Source organism: Halichoeres trimaculatus, unplaced genomic scaffold (genome assembly GCF_033239565.1).
Source record: "Halichoeres trimaculatus isolate MK-OKI-2021-1 unplaced genomic scaffold, fHalTri1.1 fHalTri1_scaffold_10, whole genome shotgun sequence".
NCBI lineage: Eukaryota > Metazoa > Chordata > Actinopteri > Labriformes > Labridae > Halichoeres > Halichoeres trimaculatus.
Genome location: NW_027437187.1, coordinates 30,490,638 through 30,510,983, shown reverse-complemented (window position 1 = coordinate 30,510,983; position 20,346 = coordinate 30,490,638). Strand labels below are relative to the sequence as shown.

The 20,346-nt window shown below is 40.1% G+C and overlaps 1 protein-coding gene across 1 annotated transcript in view; it reads right to left on the bottom strand.

The window, feature by feature from the left end:
- peak1 (pseudopodium-enriched atypical kinase 1) overlaps nt 1-16,077 on the bottom strand; it is a 129,801-nt gene extending 113,724 nt beyond the window's left edge. The window contains exon 1 of the mRNA XM_074677067.1: nt 15,882-16,077. The gene's annotated coding sequence lies outside the window, so the exon portion shown is untranslated. The remainder of the gene's footprint in view (nt 1-15,881) is intronic.
- Nucleotides 16,078-20,346: the final 4,269 nt, after the last annotated feature.

Genomic DNA, 20,346 nt, shown 5'->3' with positions numbered 1-20,346 from the left:
TCCACTGGGGATCTGCTGGGGATCACTCAGACCAATCAGACGCTGCGCCTCGGCCGCAGGGCACTTAAAGGCGAGGAGAGGTGCTCATTTGATTGGTGAAAACAGCGCTCGGCTGTGTTAAACCCACTCACGGCTTGTCTCCTCCCTCTCTGCCATTTGCGCGGAGGGCGGCGTGGACACGCAGCTCTGCGCTCCTCTGTGCCTTGACTGCGCCTCTCTTGGCACTGCAGGAAACTTGCAAAGTGCGCTGGTCACGCCCTGTCTGCACGGCGAAGGCCGGCACAGGGCAGGTGCGCCTGCGCTTGCGCCTGGTCTACGAAAGTAGAGCCTGTAGTGTGTGATGTGCCACACACTAACTGATTCTTCAGCAAATTATCAGCTTCTCCACGTTCAATATTCTAAATCTTGCATAGTAAAACATGACCTCGGTGTAAACAAACATGACAGACAAACAAGAAAAAGCAATAAAAGTTGTTTTCAGCCTCTCAAATTTTCAAAAAAGAAAAAGAAAACACAATAAAAAAAGAAATGATAATGGAAAAAGTTGTGGAGATGGCAGGAATATGGGCTGTGTGAGTACCAATGCGATTTCGTGGTTAGTGAAGTCATCACTAGTATTACAGATAAATTTCCTACTTAGCTGAGTCAGCTCGCGTCTTGATTGGCTTTGCTCGGGCAGTACATATGTCATTAGACACTGTACCTGCTCAGCTCCTCTTGAAGAACCCCACATACTACAGGATTATTAGTCGCAAATATAAAACATGTTCATTATCTACAATCTCTCAATCAGAGGCCTTCTGAGCAGCTTTGAACGAACAAAATCCCTCTTAACACACCCCACACCACAAGAAAAACACACAGGATGTCATTTGCAGACACCAGACAATCGGACCTTTGCTGGCTTTGATCGTAAAGAGGAGATCAGAAGAATAATCAGCTTATTATCCTGTAGTGTGTGCCCACCTTTAACCAAAAATTGAGCACAGAAGAGCATTGGTAAAATAAGGTGTAAATAGCAAGTGTACGTGCATGCTGCATGTCACTTTCCTCCCAGCGTGGACTCTGAATTTTATTTGTGTCTCAGAGTTATTTACTTTACCCCATATCTATCGCACAGCCAGATTTAATCAGCAGAAAATGCAGAACTGTGGGACTGAGCCCGGAGGCTTTTTTGCCTCTAAATGAAATTGGAAACAGGATTCATCCTGGGATTTTGATCTCCCTCCACATATTGTTAGATCTTTATTGGCCATCTCTCATTGCAGCCTTGGGCAGCTTGAAGCTATGTTTGCTCTACGGATGAAGAAGGTTTTATGAGCTGGAATTGCAACACTCTAGGAAAGAATGTTTTATTTGGGCACGTCATGCTAATAAAGAATGTACAGATTAATGCCACTGAAATGTCTGTGTATGAGATTAAAGAATTGATAACAAGAGAATAAATCAGATCCATTGGTCTAATTTAAGATGGAAAAATACAAAAAACATGGAAAAAGTTGATTATCTTACATTCAGGGTAGTGCTGGGCATTTGAGAAAAGATTTATATCACAGTATTTTTCATACTGAGGTGTTGGGGTATATCACAGTATTTCTCTTATTCAGTGTTACACACTGTGTGTTTCTCATTAATCAATACACACAGGTGATTTGCAGCACAGACTTTCAGGGGGCAGAGCACATGAGCAGAGTGGGGCGACAAGGATTTCCTCACCTTGCTACCTGAAGTACCCTCCTCTGTCGCTCCCTACTCAAAGTCCTACACGGCCACTCCACCGGTTACCGCTCAGCACAAGCACTCACATGCTCCAGTAGGGGGTCAGCCACTGCTCCCTCTTCGCTCACAGTTGCAATACTTTTTATGATGCAGCTACCTGAAGCTTCCAGGGTACAGTTTGCAAGCTGTAGCTCTGCTAACCAACTAGGAGAGGATAAGGTGCTCTGAGAATTCGGGAGCACAGTGTTGGGGGATTACAAAAAGGGTGCTTACTTGCACACAAGAAGGATGTGTACTCAGAAGAGGACCTGGGTCTTTTTCTGTGAGAAAATGCCTCCTCAGTTGTTTTCTTCCACTTCTGCGCCTTTCCATCTACACTCATCTAAGAGGACGGCGCCAAATCTGACAACCTTGCAACTCTGGCATAAGTTTATTTCCTAATTCTCTGCTCACCTTGGCCCCTCCCAGATGTTTAGCAGAGTGACAGCTTGCAAGCTATACACTTAGGCCTGTCACGATAATCAATAAATCAATTAACCAAACAATAAATAAAAACGTCCTCGGTAAGTTTGCCAGCCTTGATAAACTGACACGTGCATGCATGTTTGTTTTTCTCCTCTCTTTCCACCAAAGAGGCTGAATGACAAGATGGCTCACTACGTCTATCTTTTCCAACATCGGGGTGCATAGGTTCTATAGCGGATTTAGTGGATTTATAGCGGAGTGAGCATCTGTCAAAAATGCGATCTTTGGGGTGAAGACAGGGCTGCTCGCGCGTACACATGGAGAGAGCTGAAGCGAGCGTCCTGAGGGGTAAGGAGGAAACACACGCTAATATGAGTGATGACACTTAAGATACGGCTCTTAAGCCTCCTGCCACAATCCCAGTGTGGGAATATTTTGTTTTTTATCACAATGAACAAAGTGTGAGCTCATGAACACCAACGAGCTGATATGTCGCATTTGTTTGAAAATAGTGGCGACGAAGAAGAAGAAGAAGGGGAGGTGCTGAGCCTTGTTCTTTGACAATCCGCTCTTACTGAGGCTTTTGGTCGGCAAAGTAAATAGAAATAAAAGCGCCTAATGGTGGGCGCTCGAAGACAGCTACATTGCCAAAGAAATGCAGCCCTTCAATACGGTTGAAAGCCAGAAATGTTAAAAATGTTCGACAGACAGTACGGATTGACTGGGAAAAAGTACATATTACAAACAATTCAGGAACTGTATAAACTCCCTTTTATTTAGGCTATAGTTTTTTTATTGTTTTTTTTTTTGGAGTTTCGTTTTTTCTTTAGAGACAGGGTCTATGTTTTATTGTTTTTGATTAGTATTATTTTCATTGACATGTAATTTATTCTAAAAGAGAGTCCATTTCATTTGCATTGTATTTTTTTTCTCTTTCTTGTTTGTTAAATTTATTATATTTTTTGTTTAATCTATTTTATTTAAAAGATCCTGACCTTTTAATTACAGTTGAATACTCTTAAGAAATTAAAGTTTCTTGTTTTTAATATGGTGTACTCACTTTATTATCCCATTTATCATAATTACATCAATGAAAAAATGGAAAAAAAAAAATCAAAATAATATTGACAATAATATTGTTTATCGGCAATAATATTTTGGAAAACTAAAGTCTAGCAAAATTTGTTATTGTGACAGGCCTAATTTAGAACCACACAGCACTAATTTAGGGTCTTCATTTTTACATGTGAGGCACCTGGATTTTCATTTCACCCAAATGCCACACGTCAAGTTTTTCCAACCAAAGCAGCAGAAAAACACCTCTCTGCTGATTTTAAAAGAAAGAAATGTGATTTAACTTCAACTCCGTCCAAGAAAGATGGTAAAAAAAATATCAATCCGATACTATGATACCTCCTGACAACTTTGGGACCTCTGATGTACAAGTGGGGGTCTAGAGCCACTGCATCACTTCTTATCCCCAGTCTGCTGCTACGTCAGAAAGTGGGAGCCTGAGAAATAACAGAACATATCACGCCTGGAATGCAACACAGCTGGAACAGACCCCTGAAGGAATCTCCAAATGAAGCTTTCAGTTTCAGGGTCACTGAGTCCACTCGAGGCCGGAGTACAGTGTGTGAAAGAATGCAAATTTGTCAGGGATCTAATTATTTATACTGTTGTGAGAAAAAGCCACAAGTTCTCTTAAGAAATATTTGAACTTAACACCTCAGATTGGAAATAGTTAATTCTAAAAAGGATTCCAGCGCAGGTCATCAAACACAACAGAAGCACGTAGAATTAATTCTTTAAGTGATCATTTGTCAAGCTTCTGTTGTTTTCCAAAAACAACAGCTGATGTAACGCCATTCTGACCCACATCCCTCAGCCATCAACCAGACATTAACGAGGCTTCTCTGTGCATTTTACAAGCAGGGAGGCAGGTGAGGGGTCTGGAAGACGTCAACAGTGAAAAGGCCTTACATCACCACTGGCTCTGGGTCGTCCTTTTGCTTTATGGACCCCACAGGGAAGTGATGATGCTCAGAGTAGTCTAACCCACTCCCACTGTTCGGTTAAAAGGAGAAAAACTGACACCATTAAATCACTGAGTCGCACAGCTTTAGTCCATTAAGTCGCTTTGGAAAATGTTGAATAGCTGAACTCTGTCTGCCCTGTGAGGAGGGGACACACTTTTAAATCACACGCTTTGGTGAAAAGACAAAGTTTAACAAGGGGTGAGGAGCTTTTAGCCACAGAAAAGTCATTCAGGGTCAGCATTTGAGCTAATTGTCCTCATGTGCATGAAAAACAATTCAGCACAGAGGAAAAAGCAGTACAAGTTATTAATGAATAACTGTATGTATATTTCCTTCAGCGCTGCACTTACCCGCCATAAATACTTGAACCGAAAGATAGATATGAGTATCCTAATTAGAAGCTGATTAGTCTGAGTTGATTCATTTAACTGTTTTCATTGCAGTAATACAACTTCAACTCAGCTATTAGCTCATTAGAGTTACAATTTCAAGGTCAGCACTTTGGCTGATAGCTTATCGGGAAAGCCACAGCCTCCAGTTTCACAGATAATCACAGATGTTTACCAAGTCAACATTCCTTTTAAAGGTCAGACGTGTTTCAAACTTCTTCAACAGCAGATGATCGAAAGCATGAAAAAGGGTTAAAAAGATTAAGAATGTGAACATTAAAGGTGCTTTTCAACCAACTGAACTTTCTACCAGAACTATATGCTTTTTGACCATTTAGTTCTACCAAGAACTAAAGTTCCTGAACCTTTTATCAAAAAAACAACATAAGTTGCTTCAAAGCTGTCATCCAGACATGTCGAGGCCAGAGTATGGAGATACTTAAAAAAGTGATCAATACATCACTGATGGAGAGAAAGGGCCGGCAGCTAATGGTTCTCAATGCTAAATGTCGCTACACCCCGAAAAGCTGTTGACATCTTTTACCATGTTCTATGTTTAGATAATTTTAAAAAACGTGCACAATTTTGACTTTTTTTCTGCATTTTTCTGACCAGTTGATTTATTTGACATCCTTGCAGTGATCAACTTGTAACGCCTGGTGGTAAATAACATGAAACTCACATGGATAATTTCTGGCCAAATGTAAGAGCTAACAAAGACACTAGGGATGAGTCTTGATTTTCAATTTTTGACAAAAATAAATATTAGTGGAATAGTTTATGTTTTGCCATCTTAACATTCATTTTACACTTTTTTTTTACAAAAAGAAGCTTTTGGTTGCAATGCAATAAAGCCACCAAAGGTTGGTCGTAGGGCATCCAAATTTATCGACTTTTTGTCATTTAATTACGGATGCACCGATATGAAAATTTTGGCCGATACAAAAATTCGATATTAATATTGCTGTTACTGTCGATAACGGATATTTACCAATAACAATATTGGTAAAAAAAAAAAAAATTGAGATGATCAAATTGTAAACATACTAAAAATCATGCAAACTGAATTTTTCAATTGCTCCCTTTATTTTCAAACTTGTTTTCCTTGTCCACTCTTCTTAAGTAGCTTTGGTGTTCGCTTAGTCATAGAAAATATAATATGATATAAATATAATATAATATACAATAAATAATATTATTTGGGTCTTGAAAGATCATTTACGATGTTCTGAAATGGCTGGCAGCCCATAATAGCCCACTTTACACATTAGCCAATGCCGATATGTTAAAAAAATGATCAACATCAGCCAATACGGATACATTGATACCGATATATTGTGCATCCCTACATTTAATAACAAAAACATCCTGTTTGTAAAGATTCAAATTGACATGAGTAAAACAGGTTTCAGCACTGTGAGATTCAGAACTAGATACTTGTGTAGTACCAAAGAAATCTAAGAGGAATTTCAATGAAAAATCGACAAATACTTAGTGGTGAGTGACTATCAGATTGTATATTTTGCCTGAAATGTCCATCCCTTATACAAACAACGGGAGCAAGTCTTTACATGTCTCCACTTTTAGACTGATAGCTACTTTTTGGGGCTCCCTCATGCCAACTCACAGAGATTAACACAAACAAAACAACAAACAATGCTGCTGGGGAGACAATAAGGACTACCTCTTTCTCACAGATCAAACACCAGACAGGAGGAGATGCCTCCAGGCTTGATATACAAGATCACAGTGATCTGCTCCTTTGACATGGACCACCTCATGAGGAACTAAAGCAGACAGAGGACTGATACAGTCATGGCCCCTGGGTGACATGGTTTACAAAAGCTTTATGTCACATGCAACAAGTTTACGCAGACACAGGACAGAAAATTAGGTTCTGTCCTTATCCAGTAGGTGTGTACCGATTCTAAGTTAATGAAAATGGACTGTTTCATTTCATATTGACATGGACTTGAATCGCATACAAAGTCACCACAAATCTGAGCGACAGTGGAGACCAGGGGATTACTTTAATTTGTTCTGACATCTTCTTACCTGGATGACTCAGAAGACATTACACTGACTTCTGGAAGGTGCTATGTTTTTGCCTGATAGCTTCAAAATGTACTCTGTCTGAGCCACGACCTGGAGCTGCCAACATGAATTAAATCAAGACCACGGATCCAAAACAAAACCAAACTGGGCTCCGGCTCTGCCTTGATTGCAGACACAGCCAAAGTTGGGAGACGTGGCTACTGGCCAAAAGTGCACTTTATCAGGCTCCACTGACCTTCTAAAGCTTGTAGCGTTTTGTTTAAGGGGCGCATACACGGCTACAGTTGTGATGGGGGTAACAGGAACACTGTTGTTTATCACAGAGAGTGTGACATTTGGAAAAAAAAGTGAAGTGGGAGAGAAGATTAAGATACAGCTTTAACAATGTTGGCTTTAAAATGAAACAGTGGGATCACAGTTCACAGAGTTTCTGATGGTAGTTTGTAGGAGTTTGGACAGAGCAGACATAAATAAAGCTACTCAGAAAAACTCCTGTTTTTTTTTACATTTCCCAGGTAATACAGGGTTCTCAGATCTCTGTTTGCCTTATCCCTTTACCAGCAACATCCAGGATAACAAATTCTTTAGAGTGGACTGAAGACAAAGCATACATCTAACCCATGTTTACTGACCTCTAATGATTTGAAAAAAATATTTTAGGGGACTTGCACAGTTGAAATCCCACAATGTAAAAATACTGCTACAAATTTAACTGTTACTTACTTCAAAGTTTTTTTTTTATTGTTTACCCTGATGTACTGAAAATAATTTTCCCAGTAAGTTACAGCAGATACTTCAGTAAAATATCGTGAAGATTACAAAAAAATGTTACAGTGCAGCAACACTAATTTCCTGTCCTCGAGGTTTATCATAACCAGACTAATCTAGTTGAAAAAATACAGTAGTTCAGGAGTGGAGATTGAGCCAAAACTTTGTTTGAAGACACTCCAATAGAGCATGGGTCTGAAGAAGGACACACTTCTTTCAGTGCTAAGAAACATCATCGAAAATTACGTTTGTGAACCTGTTTCTGCTAAAATAGTTTAGCATGTGGTTAGCATCAGACCCCCTTTCCATTACGTAGCCCCACTGTGCATGTATGTTTGAGAGTGTGAGTGTGTGCATGCTCCTTAACCTCTGGGTCACACCTGTTACCTAGCTCAAGACCTGGCTCAGGGTAAGGGGGAGAGGTCAGAGGTTGTGGTGTCAAATGACACTTCCTTCACAGACCTGTTTCCAAATTCCCCCCACACACATGTAGAGCGAGTCAACCGAGAAATTAGCTGTTATTTATGTTGACCTGTTGGTCCTGATATATTCTACACTTCAACAACAAAAAATATCACCATCAGTGCGTTATATTAAAACCAGCTGTTAAAATTCTGGGATGTGAGATGAGGTTTTCTTTTCTCTTTTTCCACAAATGAAAATATTTGAATACAAGAGGGGTTTTGTTGAATCTAAAGTGAAAGTGCTCTGAATAATTTGTCATTATTGTAGTTCACTCAAACATGATTCAATAGTACCAAAATATTATGATTTGGGCAGAAAAAGCACGTTATCTAGCAAATTTGTGAGTTGATTCATAAAAAAAATAATAATAATCAGGAAGTATTACTCTGGTGCACTGCGACACATGTCAATAACATGCTTTGCTTCAGTGAGACGCGTTTTCCTGTGTCATGATGCTGCTCAAACATGCAGCTCTCATTAAGGTCAAAGCAGGTTTTGGTAACATTTTGTTTGATTTGTGTTTTATGGGGGAAAACAAGAAGAGAGCTCCAGACAGATTATATGTTACATCAACAACTGGGAAATGCTTCTGCTCCCTAAACTTGTACAGCTATCTATTTGGTAAACAAATACTGACTTGCATCAGTTCAGGTGAGCTCTGGGTCAATGAGTCTTCTGAGAACAGTAAACAGTGTGAAGGCCTGATTTTTCTGCACTTTACTGCACATCTATCTTGTGTTATTAAACTATGAGTGAACACAAAATTCACTTTCAGTAAGTACAATTCAACTTTATAGTGAAAATTCAGTTCAGCGTGGCTGTCCAGGAAGACTCCTACAAAGTCTTAAGCTGTACTCCTCACCTGAGCAGACCTGATGGTACCATTTCCATGAGGTCTGAAGACCAGGAACTGAATGATTAGGTTTGCTTGAAACTTACATTTTTACTTCGGGAGATATTTAGATCCAAAATCGTGCAGCGGACATCTGTATAATAGGATCCATTGGGGCACCGACAGCGCTGCTCCGAAAACTGCATTAATCGTCCAAAAACTCGTGTTTACGATTGCCCCTCTGCACCTCGTAATGTAGCCTGCCGTCTTCCGCTGAAACAATGAGCCGCACTGTGCATGCGTAAACAATCGTAAACAAAGTCTTCATCAGTTCAGAGGTCATTACAGCCACACAGCGCTGTCTGGAGTGACACAGACTGCAGCAGAGGACTAACCCGGAGCGGACCATGATGGAATATTGGTGAAAAACATGAGTTTTTGGACGATTAATGCAGTTTTAGGAGCGGCACTGTCTATGCCCCGATGGAGCCCATTATACGGACGTCTGCTGCACGATTTTGGATCTAAATATCTCCCAAAGCACTGCTTGGATCAGGAAAGCCTTCTGGGTGAGTATTTTGTTCTACTTCATTCTATAAACAATGTTAAAGCTGTATAAACCGAACTTATCCTTTAAGGAACATAGAGTTGAATTATCAAGTAGGGTAAATATAATTTCAAAGCAAACAGATTCAGTTTCAAAACATTCAATTTACACAATTAAACACCCTTTTCTTTGCAGCTGAATTTGAAATTCATCTTGTATCTTTGTTCAGTAAAGTTCACAGCTCTGAGGGTTCAAACCAATACTACAGTGTAGTGTTTGCATAAGATAAACACAAAGTTGACAGACAAATAATATACTTGAGCAGATGCCATGAAACAACACACGTCAACAAACATTGTGGTTATCTATGCGTACATCCTACTACTGTCAGCCTTCATCTCCATCATACAGAGGCACTGAACTTCTTGTAGCCCTGAAGACACTCCAAGATCAACAACCACACAAACTCTTCCTGTTGCTCCCCACAAAGAATGTCAGGTATGTTCACGTCGGAGCGATTTAACAAATATTTGTCCCACATTCTTTGGGTACAGACATCCGCAGGGCACTTATCAGAGGGTGAATCTGACATCTCAACAAATGTGTCTCCCCGCGTGCTTTAAACAGGTGAAGAAGTAACAATGTCAGACGCCTGCCTCTGTTGACACTGTCAACTCAGGAGCCGTTATCAAAACAAGAGCGAGTAAAAACAAGAAGTGACACCAACAGATTCATGTCAACGCACAAAGACCATCGTATTTATCAGGAGCCAGGAGTCTGTGTAGAGTGGGCTGAAGTTTAGAGCCTTAACATGCTTCTACTTTCACTGGCCTGAACTTGTGACACTGAAACTGAAGAATGCTTCACTTTCACAATCACATCCTTCTCATTAAGAGAACAGCTCAACCCTCATTATTTCTCAGATGAACAAGAGATTCAGCGCCTGTAGAGTAATGCTGACTACTTTCACTAATAGCTGGCTGTATTTCGTACAATTAATGATCCAAATGCTTCAGTGTAGGGAGCATCACAAACAGTACACTAGAGCTGAAACGATTCCTCGGATGATTCGAGGTGCTCGATTACAAAAAATACTCTAATAATTTTCTCTGCTTTGAGGAATCGTTTAATTTTAAAAAAGATCAAAGAGTGGTATTTCAAATAGAGCGGAGGACATATTAAGAGAATTTTCAGACCCCTCAAGCTACCTCTTATACAAAATAGCAACTAGCACCAAATCTAGCTTCTTTTCTAGAGTTTGGAGACTAATGGGTCATTCTATGGGTGCCATTTGGGTCCACAACATTTGATGAGATGTACAAGGCACAAAAAATGTGTCAAATAGTGTTTACAAATTTTGGTGCTACCAAAGCAAGTGCTCTTATTGACATGCTGTATCAGAAAATTCAATTTCTTAAAGAGAAAATTTTTCATTTGAAAAATAACTGCTCTTTCACCAAACAAAAATGTGTTTTATCCAATTACTCCATTAATCGATGGGATTTTCAGTAGAATACTGGAATACTAAAATATTCGATAGCTGCAGCCCTACAGTTCACTTTGAAATATGGGCCAAAAATCAATCCATGAATTGTTTCATTCATGTTTTTTAATTCAAGATAAAAAAATAAGATGCCTTTGAGAAGCTTTTGTATGAGCTAGAAAAACACACAAGGGTTATGCTATACATTTCAGAACATGACAGCTATACACAGTCAATTAGGATAAGCTATTTGGCATGTGCGAAGAAGATTTGGCAAATTTTTCATGGTTGCAACTCAAATAAACAGCTCTGCTGCTGAAATTATATGGGTCTGAGACCTTCTGACTCATCCTTCCCTGAGGACAAAGAAGAGAAGGGTCAGATTAAGTGCCTAAATGTTTGCTGAACAGATGAGTCTTCAGAAATCTCTTAAAGTAGAAAGGAACTCTATGGATCATACAGATATACATTCATTCCACCATTTGGAAACAACAGAGGAGGAGAGTCTGGCTAAGGATTTGGAGCCATGCTTGGTTGGGAGTCCCATGCGTCTTTCACAGGCAGAGCATAGTGGGCGAGAAGGAGTGTAGATCTGGATGAGGGACCCCAGGTAGGCAGGAACCATTCTTGTCAATATTGTGTAAGCCAGAAGAAGCTTTGAATTTGATTCAAGCTGCCACTGGAAGCCAGTGAAGAGAGATTAACAGCAATGTGACGTGCTGTTTTCGACTGGTTAAAGACCATACATGCTGCTGCATACTGGATCATCTAAAGAGGTTAAAATGTACATGCAGGGAGGTCTGCTGGAAGAGAGCTGCAGTAGTCGATGCGTAAAATCACAAGGGCCTGTTCCAGAAACTGTGGGGCCTGTTTTGTGAGGTAGGTATGATCCTCTTGATGTTATAGAGGGCATGGACAAGACTGATCTACAGAGGCCACGTAAGCCTTAAAGGTCAGCTGGTCATCAATCATGACACCCAGATTCCTGGCACAGTTTGTGGCAGGAGTTGTTTCCAAGAAGCATTGTTATAACAAAGAAATAACTCACCAAACACATCATAGTTTCAAAGTTTGTCTGCTTGCTGTGTATAGGCAAAATGTTTGACTTCTCAAACTGCACAAAGACTTGACAAAAATTCACTTGAAAGCATTTCAATTGAGGGGATTTCTATTTCTTCAGAATGTATAATACTAAAAGAATGGCTTTGTGTTTTGGGACTGTAGGTGGAGCAAAAATCCTTCCAGAGGCATTGCCAAGAAATCCAAAGTTTGTTTCCAGGATTGTCTTTCTTCTCTATTCCACCCAAGACATTAATTCTAACTGGTCTCAAATGTAGTCGGTGTTGGCATCTTAATAAAAACAGTCAAAACAACATTAAAAACAACAACAAGCCTTATCATTAAAGTCTCACATTTGCTCTTGAACCCTCTGCAGCTCACTGTCAGATCAAACAGCCTCCAGACAGTTCAGCACACACCTGAGAGCACAGATGCTGACAGGTGAAATTATCACCTTCAAGAAATTGTCAAGGCTCTTTCCGACAACCCAAAATTTGGTCATTAACACCTCTGCATTGAAATTTTAATTCTGTTGACACTTGACAGAGCCTCTGCATTCACTCCACACTTTAGACAAAATAAGGAAACAAGCATTAATCTAGGAGAGGCTAATTCAACACAGAAGTGTCTGATTTCTTTTTTTCTGATAGCCTTGCAGATGTCTTGGGCTTTAATTTTAGTTTCTTTTTGATTTACAGAAGCAAAACACGCCTCTGATGAAATGATTACTGGTTTGATTTTCTGCTGTAATATAGACAAAGACTGCTCATGATATGTCTGCTGTGACATGACACATTTTGGAGTCTCTTGTAAGCGGCCTGTCACAGGGAGCCATGAGTAGTTAGGTTGTTGGAGGCTCTCACAGGTTAGCTTCATGCTTTGAAGCAGTAGTTTCAAGCAGGCCCCTGATGGGAAGAGAGAAATAGAGCAAGTATTTCCTGAAATGTAGAGTAAGAGGGTTTGAAAGATTTTACCCCATCCAAACCGCCTAACACGTGCAAAAGGGAACTGGGGTACGCAGACCAAAAAGTTCACGCACTTCCTGTCCCAGTTTTGAACTTATCCTCATTCATGATGGGTTGTAAAACCTCAAGCGGTTGACTCCTGGCCTGGCTCTGATCATTACGTCTGTTTGATGGGATTGTCAAGCTAAAAACTTATTTTGATACAATCTGATTTTGAAGTTATGGGGCCTTTTAGTGTGGTTTCCATGCTAGACATCTGACTTTGACGCGTCACTGTTTCAACAAAATTAGTAGGGCTTGCGTATCTAATCCGAAGGACTCCAACCTGTCAGAGCTGACTGCGAAAAATGCAATAAGTAGTATGTTATTAAAGGGGACATATCATGCTTGTTTCTCCTTTCACTATGCCAGACTAGGATGCCTGTAAAGCATTTCTGCCCTAAGTACAAGTCATTTAGTTCCTTCATTGCCCCACAATAGCGTTCTCAATATCCTCATTTTAGGCCATTCTGAAGATCTCTTTGAAACGCTCCATTTGGAGAATGACCTCCAGTAATCTCACAACGTCACAGTCCTTTGTGCTCTGATTGGTCAGTCCTATCAGAGGGGCGGAGGGGGTAGAGCCAGAGGGGCGGTTTTTGCAGCATGGCAGTATTCACAAAATCACCACATTGAACGAGGCAGACCGAGCGAGTTTGCTGTTTGCCAAAACTTCACCGTAAGGCATTGATAAAATGATAGCACTAATAAAATGGCAGAGTGTAGAATACATCCTTATGTATTGGACCCCGAGTCAGACCCGGACGGTTCAGCAGCTCAGGAGGAAGAAAATCCATCTCAACACAGATCATCTCAGGATGCTTCAGTGTGGTAACGTGTAGTTTATACGTGGAAATATAGGCAGACTTCACGAATAAACTATTTCTATAACAGGGCTCCATCCTGCTCCTTCACTTTTCTCTGTCTGTTTTATCCATCATGCTGAAAGTGTAGTCTAAAGATCGCCTCTACCGTCAGTTCGTCACTATGTTATTACCGCAGCATTATTGTGGTCCAGGTTCACAGTGCATGTCAGCAACAAGCATGCAAATATCACAGCCTCACAAGTATTACGACGTCTGCTAAAACTACAGTGTTTTAACTGCTAATTCACCATGTAAAGCCGAGCTGCTCAGCAGAGCAGAGTCCCTGCATCCAGCACTCAGTCAGTCGGCTCTTGGTGGGTGTATCCCTCGGTGGCGGTTGTGTGACTATCTGACATCACAGAGGAGGAGCTGCTTTATCAGATTACTCCAGTAAAAAGAAGGGATCCTCATGTCGTCACAAAGGTCGAAATCTCGTGGCCAAATGTCAATGACCTATTTTCAGAGGCATCAAATCTCATTCTAGGATATCAGAAAAAATACAATATCTCATTTTTTGAAAATTCAGGGGGTGAAAGGTCTTGTTTTCAAATTTATTATATTATATGTAAGTATTAAACCAGGCATCAGCATGATATGTCCCCTTTAAGTACAACAACAAAAAGTTTAAACCGGAGTCAAGTTCCTTGTATTCTTGAAAATACTTGGCCAATAAAGATGATTCTGATTCTGAAAAAATACAACAGTCAACCAACATTAAGTATATTGCACACTCAGCAGGTAGAGTATTTTTTCTTCTTCAGGGCTTTGGTAAGTCTGCCTCGGACATATCGACACCATTGCCAAGTGGACTGCAACAAACTCAAGACTCATTAATATCATCAAAGACATGGTTTTTACAGAGGTTTTGCAAGTTGCCTCTCAAGACGTACTGTACAAAGCTCCATCAAGAAGCACAACGGGGTTTTTTAGTTAACATGAGCTGTTAAAGGTGTTTAATTAACACGTTAAGTTAAAAATATTTCCTCCTTTCTTCAGTCTGTCTGCAAAATGAATAATGATAAATACCCACATCAGCTCTGAGATTAATTTGATTTACTATTTTTATCATTTGACAGCACTACTCAAAATAAAACTAAAGTCAATTGTAGTGTTTCAATAGAAAGACTCTATCTATAGACTTTATTAAGCCCAATAAAAATGTGTGATTAGTCACAAGATAGACATGTGATTAACTTGATTATTTTTTAATCACTTGACAGCATTAATTAATCTATTTAAGTCTATATAAACCACTAAGTTTTGTCAAGCCATACATAGATTCTACCGAAGCAGTTTTTCTATTACCTGTACTTCTGCTTCCTGAAACTGAAAACCAATACATACTACTTACATATACCTACTGTATGTAGGCAGTTAGAAAAACACCCTTTGATTTTAATAGAAACCTATCACCTTGTGCTGTGACGAAGCTGAGGAGCAGGAGCATATTGCATAAAAGACAGCCGCTCAGTGACCCTGGGATGAAAGAAATTCCTTTTTAATAACTTTATTGAAGATTTATATGACTTGGGGCAGCAGTAAATGTCTGATGTGCAGGTAGGAGTTAGATAAAAGTCCTTCTCCCGCCCCACATGTGTCTCTTTATTACCTTACATTACACCTTTGTGTCAGCTGGTTAAATAATTCTAAAATGAAACCATCTCCTACTGGTTATTCTGGTGGTGTTGTAGGACCTTCTACTTCGTCTCTCCAGGAAAAAGTATTATATGCTGCGTATGGTGTGTTGTAAACATTGAGTCTCTCTTTGCATGGGCTACTTTCCAGACCAGGTGTATGCTAAAGTAACTTTTTAGTCGAACAAAACCGAATATATATTCACAAACAGAGCCTTAAGCATGTACATTTTAGCTACCTCAAGTTATGACAGCAGCGGTTAGTTATATTGCAACGAAGTGAAGTCAGCACGCACTTTGTAAAAATTAGCTATCATGGAATTCAGTGAGACGTATCAACGGTTAGAAAACTTAACCGCCGTCTTCGCATCTCTGGACGTTAACGGCGCAAATTTTACATTAGGGGCTCAAAAAAAGAGCTGTTAGCTGACCCCTGAAGACACAGCATTCCGCTGCTGTGAAACTGGAAGTTGGCAGCCGAAGGAAACTGACGAGACTTGTGGCAGAGACACTTTCAATTTGGGAAAAGGGAACCCTTCTGCTAACTTTTCCATACCTGTGCAGGCGTCGAAAATCTTCCCGTCGACACTACCACTTCGGGACAGGCATAAAATTCCGGTTTTGACAAGGTCGTCCTCGGCAGGAATAACGAAAATCCGAGTGTGTGTGGCTCAACTCTTGCCAGAGCCAGTGATTTTTCAGCTCCTCTCGCTCCCTCGCTCTCTGCGTGGCTCCGGTAACAGCCGCTGCAGTTTTTTCCACAAGCCTCTAGCGGGAGCGCGCGCACTGGGAGACTGGGCAGGCCGGAGGAGGAGCGTGAACGCGCAGTTTACAAGACTGTGCCAATTCTCACAAATTCAACCTGTTTATCTCTTGCAGCACATTGAATAAAAATAGCGTACACTGTAAACTCATCTTCATCATCTATAAATATTAAACTGTGAGAGAAAAAAAACACATTAACTTCTTGAAATTGCCCAGTATTTCAATTAATTTACTGTTATAGAAGCTTAAGTATTCACGTGTGTCTTTCTGACTATACAAAAACGAGTCCTCCCTAAAAATTGCCTTCGAAGAGCTTCAACTTTCAGAAAATTTGAACACACACTTCACACAAACATCACATTCATTTTGATAGTACCTTTAAAAAGCCCAAAAGACTTGTGATAAAGACTGAAACCACACTTCAGAGTCATTTTAAATCAATTTTATTTTTATCAACCATGTTAGGACAGCTGGCATGAAAGGGAAGTAGACAGATGTTTAGTACAAAGCAAGTGAGTGTGTGCATGTTTCAGTTATTGAAAAGTGTTGAGAGCAGTCAGTGTATCCTTTAATGACATGAGGCTTCTCATAAGGGACATGAGGAAATCCCCTGCTCCCCTGCTGCCTTTAAGAGCTGTTGAGAATATTCTCTTACAGTTTTAAAAGCCAGTTTGACTGAAAAAAAAAATGGAACTTAGACTTTAAGTCAAATAAACTTTTTCTCTAACCCTATAGGATAGGGATGATTTAAGGATATGGTTCAGGAAATGGTTTATTTGATGTTCAAAGACCATTCACGCAACCCCACTTACATTTGAGGAGAAAAGCTGAGCCAGGTGTTGACATGTGGGAATGACTCAAGTTTTTTTGCACATTCCAAGCATTGTTTCCTCCTCCTCCTCCTCCCTGCCCCTGTCGCGGGCACTCAGGCCAAGGTTTTTCCAGGGCTGGGGGAGATGGAGCAGATGATGGATCAAGGAAGAGGAAGGATGACTCTCTTTTTCCTCTTTTAACCGTTTTAAGGGAGAAAAAAAAAACCTTTCTCCAGCTGAATAAATACCACTCAGATGACCTTGCTGTGATTTGTTGTCATCCCTCACCTGCAGGAAAGTGTCACGGTCGTCTCTGGAGAATACAAGGATGGAGCCCATTTAGAAAATGACTTATTTAAAGAAGTCCATCTGCTTTAATAAATTCAAGCTAGAATCCAACTTGGGTTTAAACACAGTATGAAAAATAATGAGGTATATTCATTTGTTCTGAATAATTGATTTGCATTAGGCAACTGTTTCATTTCTTCAGAGTGTGTAGCTTAGCAACAATTTACTTGACAGCAACTATTAAGAAACCATATTAATTGCAGAATGTATCACGGCCTTAAAAAAAAAATTAATACCCTGCTATTGAGATGAAACTCAATTTAACAAAATAATACTAATAAAAAAAGTGCTGCAGCATCCAAGTTTTTGTTGGTATTGAGGCTTAATATCACCAAGCTCTCATATTTACCAGTTTTAATTTTTGGCCTGATCTAGACCATAGACTTTATGATATGTGGATGTAGTGTTTATGACATCAACTATTTGTTTCTCATGCAGATTTGAAGCCTATTATTGACAGGGGCCATAATAAAAATACTGCTCTCAACCATGCTTAGTCTGATTTTGGGTGAAGCAAAGAGGCGCAGCCTTAAGCTGCTTTGCAGAGAGCTACAGAGAGCTACAGGGTGCTCACCTGTCCGTCTTGCATGGGCAAAGCTAACTAATTAGTTTAATAACTTCGAAAAATAAGTGATTGAAAAAGGCAGAGATTTCAACAGTGATTAACTGTGCAGCAGAAATTTCAGGGGAAAGTGGAACTCATAAAAATGGTGCTAGATGCTACAACTCTATAAATTTGATGCACCTTTTTACTATTGTGATCTAGTAGATGGCAGTAATGTACAAGCTATTTTACCACTTTAAAGGTCCCATATTATGCTCCTTTTCTGCAGTTTAATATGGATCATTGATGTCTTCATGAAATGGTAGCAACATGTTTTGGTCCAAAAAGCCAATAAATCAAGCACAGCAGCATTGTTTCCAGGCTCTCATAGCCCCTCTGTTCAGGATGGTCTGATTTAGTGGGCGTGACCGTCATATGTAAATGAGCCACCACTGATACTGCACTGCTCTTCAGCGTTACCGAGAGCGACGCCATGAGCTCCGAGTGCACAATGTTTAGAAAACAGCGAACTTCGTTTACCATAACATTACAGGCTAAAACAACAGGCTAATCGCAGCTACAGTTAGCATCCTGAAGCTAACACAGAGACAGGGGGGACACTGAGGAAAAGCTCTTACATCTGCTCCACAGCACACAGCATTTAAAATACTCACATTTCCAGGGTCTGAGATTTGTTGGTGGATGGTTGGTAATGCGCCTGCATACAGGACCAGTCTATTCGCTAGCCCTCTGTTGTACTGTCCAAAGTTGGAAAAGCAGTCGGCCTTGAAGTGACTAGCACACACATGCACAGTTTTACTGAGTGTAGCTGGCACATTTCCTTGATAAATGAACTCTAGCCACTTAGTCTTGTCTTCTTTCGAGATGGAAAACTTGTGCATGGAACTATGTGGCTGTTTACAGCCAAAAACAAAGCAGTGATGGCTCTTCAACTTTGGCATTCTCCTCTCCAGCAGTGGGGAGGGGAGTGGGCGGGGAAGGGGTTCGGGGGCACTTGCTCTGATGGACCAATCAGGTCAGATTGGTCAAAAAAGGGAAATGCTGACGTCAGCAAATCCCCCAAATCCAATCAGCTCGTTTAAGGTCAGGATTTTACATTCACAAGTACTACTAAGTACAGGTTTTGACATTAAATATCACATTTTGTGGGCTGGTAGGAAAGCCAAAGACCCACAAATTTCAACAAAAGACTTAATAAAGTGATTTTTACACAATATGGGACCTTTAAAACCTAAACGATGAAGATGAATCATAAAAAAGGATATTAATTATTTTTTTTTTTGTTTTATTTTTTTAATTGGTGTGTATGTGGTTGATGGTATTTATGCAGCTAGCCTCAAGCAGACACTTAAGGAACTACAGTTTTAACACTTCTAAATGGGCTTCATAATTTTAAACCAAGGCTGCTGCTTTATCGATACAAAATTTTGGTTTATATTATTTACAAATAAGATTCAGTTTCATCTTATTTTAAAATGAGTCTCACCCTTTCTTAATCCAACATGAGCAGAGGGATCAAGGGTTGTCCTGTCCTTGCTCAAATACTGTTTTGTGTTTTGGTGAAAGTGTTGCTCAGATTCTCTAAATGGGTGAAGAGTAGGGCAGAGCAGCATGAGTCAGGGTCACCAGACACAATGAAGTTGAAACTGACTCACACTGTGATAGAGTTGAAAGGAGCATTTTCGCTGAGTGAATTAAAAAAAACAGTTTGTCACCAATACCTAAACATTACCTCTTATCACTGATGGAAACCTGAGCTGACAGACCATCCTACTTAAGTCACAGACTCTCCTTTACCAGAGCATTTCACCCATAACTTCACGCTTTGTGTTCCAGCAAACTCTTGTATAACTTCTTGTCATATCCCTTTACTTACACTGCAGTTCATTTACATCACAGCGTGTATTGCAGCTTTGTTTTTCTATTAACCGTTGTATCAGCAAGCCAAAGAAGAAAACCAAGACAGCAGCTGCGGGGAAGCAATTCTGCAGCCGACTCTAATGTGACACCTTAATTTCATGTTGGGAGTTTCAATTATACAAAAAACAGTTCCACTGAACCTGAAAGAAACTTCCCGATGATGCAGTATGAATTATTTGAAATCATCTGAATGGGGTCTGAATAATAGATTCTGCTCATGAATAAGTAGAACTTCAAATGTTCCCCCAGAAGGACATAAGAAAGAGCTTAGTCACAGAGAATAGTCTGAGGAAAAGTAGCATTTGGTACTGATTCCCTGAGCTGAATGCTTTATTGATTAACAGAGGGTGTAATTTTTTGACTATCGGAGAACGTTTTGCAAAATCAATTTAGTTGCACTCCCATCATTGCTTATAAGCCCACATAACCAAAGCCACATTGCCAACTGCTTGGACCATGCCTCATCAGACTAAAAAAAGATAGCTCAATTGGACTATAATGGTGCTAACAGAAACCATTCAGGGCATTGGGACCGTTGACTGCCAATTCAGCACATGACGCCTGACTCATCCTCTCAGCTCTGAGTCACTCCCTCCCCTCCTCTGGTCCAG